The sequence below is a fragment of the Lolium rigidum genome, chromosome 2 (assembly GCF_022539505.1).
Source record: "Lolium rigidum isolate FL_2022 chromosome 2, APGP_CSIRO_Lrig_0.1, whole genome shotgun sequence".
Lineage (NCBI taxonomy): Eukaryota > Viridiplantae > Streptophyta > Magnoliopsida > Poales > Poaceae > Lolium > Lolium rigidum.
In genome coordinates, this window is record NC_061509.1 from 215,660,682 (window position 1) to 215,663,336 (window position 2,655).

Sequence of the window (2,655 nt, forward strand, 5' to 3'; positions counted from 1 at the left end):
TATTTCTGCCTGCTGCTATAATTCATTATGGAGAGATCTTCTCTTGAATTCCTATTTGGAAAATCTACTACTACTGCAAAGGTAGTGGATGAGGCGCCAGGTGAGAAAGAGATTCCATATAAAATACCTATGAAAATTATTGAACGTGTTGTGGATAACCACTATGAAGGGGATGGAACTGTCCATCATGGAGATCATTTACTGTTTTTACATGAATTATGCGGGTTATTCAAGTGTGCAGGTATTTCTATGGATGAAGTTAGTAAGAAACTATTCTCTATATCGCTGTCTGGTAAAGCGGCGCATTTGTATAAATTGCTGAAGAATTGGAATTCTCTTGATTGGAAGGATATTGTGCCTCTATTTTATTCTAAATTCTATCCTCCAAGTGAAATTCACAAAGACCGAAACCGTATATATAATTTCTGGCCTCATGATGGAGAGAGTATTGCCCAAGCATGGGGGAGGTTGAAGTCTTTAATGCTCAAATGCCCCATTCATGAGCTTCCTGGTAATATCATCATTGATAATTTCTATGCAAGACTTTCTTTTCAAGATAAAACCTTGCTGGATACTGCTTGTTCTGGATCATTCACACGCAACAAAGAAGAGTTTAAATGGGACCTTCTTGATCGGATTCAGGAGAATACTGAAGGATGGGAGAACGACAAAGGTACAGAGTCAGGTATAAATTATGATTATAAATGCATTGAAACTTTTATGGATACTGATAAGTTTCGAAATATGAGTGCTACTTATGGTCTTGACTCTCAAGTTGTTGCAAATTTTTATAAAGCTTTTGCCTCACATTTTGAATTGCCTAGGAAGAATTTTAATAAGTATCATGAACCTTACAAAGATAAAACTGATTCGCCTATAGGTAAATGTATTGAAGTTAAAACTATTGATCACATTCTTCCTGAAGCTTATATTAAAAAAATTCCTTTTCCGGCTAAAATGAATGAGTATTCTGTTATAACTAGTGTGGTTAACAAAAGTGCAAAGAAACCTATAGAACCTGAGGAGCAAATAAATGTTGAACCTGTTGTTGCAATAGTTAAAGACCTTGTGACTGAAAATGTAGAAGATGGTCACATCATTTTTTGTGAAGATGCTTCTAATATTGTTTCACATCCTAGTAAGTCTAGGAAAGCCAGTGTTCCAATGCTCTTTGTTAGAATTGGTGATCATTGTTATTATGGTTTATGCGATATTGGCGCAAGTACTAGTGCCATTCCTTATGAGATTTACAGGGAAATCATGCATGAAATCGTTTCTTGTGAACTTGAAGATATTGATGTGGTTATTCGGCTAGCTAATAGAGAAACTATCTCTCTTATTGGTATTGTTCGAGATGTGGAAGTTCTATGTGGTAAGATTAAATATCCTGCTGACTTTTTGGTACTTGGTTCTGCTGCTAGTAAGACTTGTTCTATCATTTTTGGTAGACCTTTTCTAAATACTTGTGGAGCTATTATAGATTGCAAGAAAGAGAAAATTGTGACTAAATTTGCTGGTGAATCTTATGAGTTTAATTTCTCTAAATTTGCCAAAATTCCTTATGAAGCTGAATTGCCTAATGATGATTTTAGAGTTGAACAACTTGCATCTATTGCTCTTGCTCCTAATAATCCTTTGCAGCAACATTTGGAGGATCATGAGAGTGAAGTCTTTAGGGAAGAAAGGAATGAGCTTGATGAAATTTTCCTTCGTCAACCTATTCTTAAACATGACTTACCGGTTGAAGATCTAGGTACAACACTACCGCCAAAGGAAGATCATGTTTTTGATTTGAAACCGTTGCCTGATAATCTTAAGTATGCTTATATTGATGATAAGAAAATATATCATGTTATTATTAGTGCTCAGCTTTCAGATTTTGAGGAAGAAAGATTATTGGAAATATTGAAGAAACACCGAGGAGCTATTGGCTACACTCTTGATGACTTGAAGGGGATTTCTCCCTCTATTTGCCAACATGCCATCAACATGGAAGATGATGCAAAGCCTATTGTTGAACATCAGCGTCGTCTAATTCCTAAGATGAAGGATGTGGTAAGGAATGAGGTATTAAAACTTCTTGAAGCCGGTATTATATATCCTATTGCTGATACTAGATGGGTTAGTCCTGTGCATTGTGTTCCTAAGAAAGGAGGAATAACTGTTGTACCTAATGATAATGATGAGCTCATCCCTCAAAGAGTAGTTGTAGGGTATAGAATGTGCATTGATTTTCGAAAAGTTAATAAAGTTACTAATAAAGATCATTACCCTTTACCTTTTATTGATCAAATGCTAGAGAGGTTATCTAAAAATACACATTTCTGTTTTCTTGATGGTTATTCTGGGTTTTCACAAATTGCTGTTAGAACTAAAGATCAAGAGAAAACCACTTTCACTTGTCCATATGGAACTTATGCTTATAGGCGTATGCCTTTTGGTTTATGTAATGCTCCTGCTACTTTTCAAAGATGCATGTCTGCTATTTTTCATGGCTTTTGTGAAAAGATTGTAGAGGTATTCATGGATGATTTTTCTGTCTATGGGAATTCTTTTGATAATTGTTTGCGAAACCTTGATAAAGTTTTGCAGAGACGTGAAGAAACTAATCTTGTTCTTAATTGGGAGAAATGCCACTTTATGGTTAATGAAGGA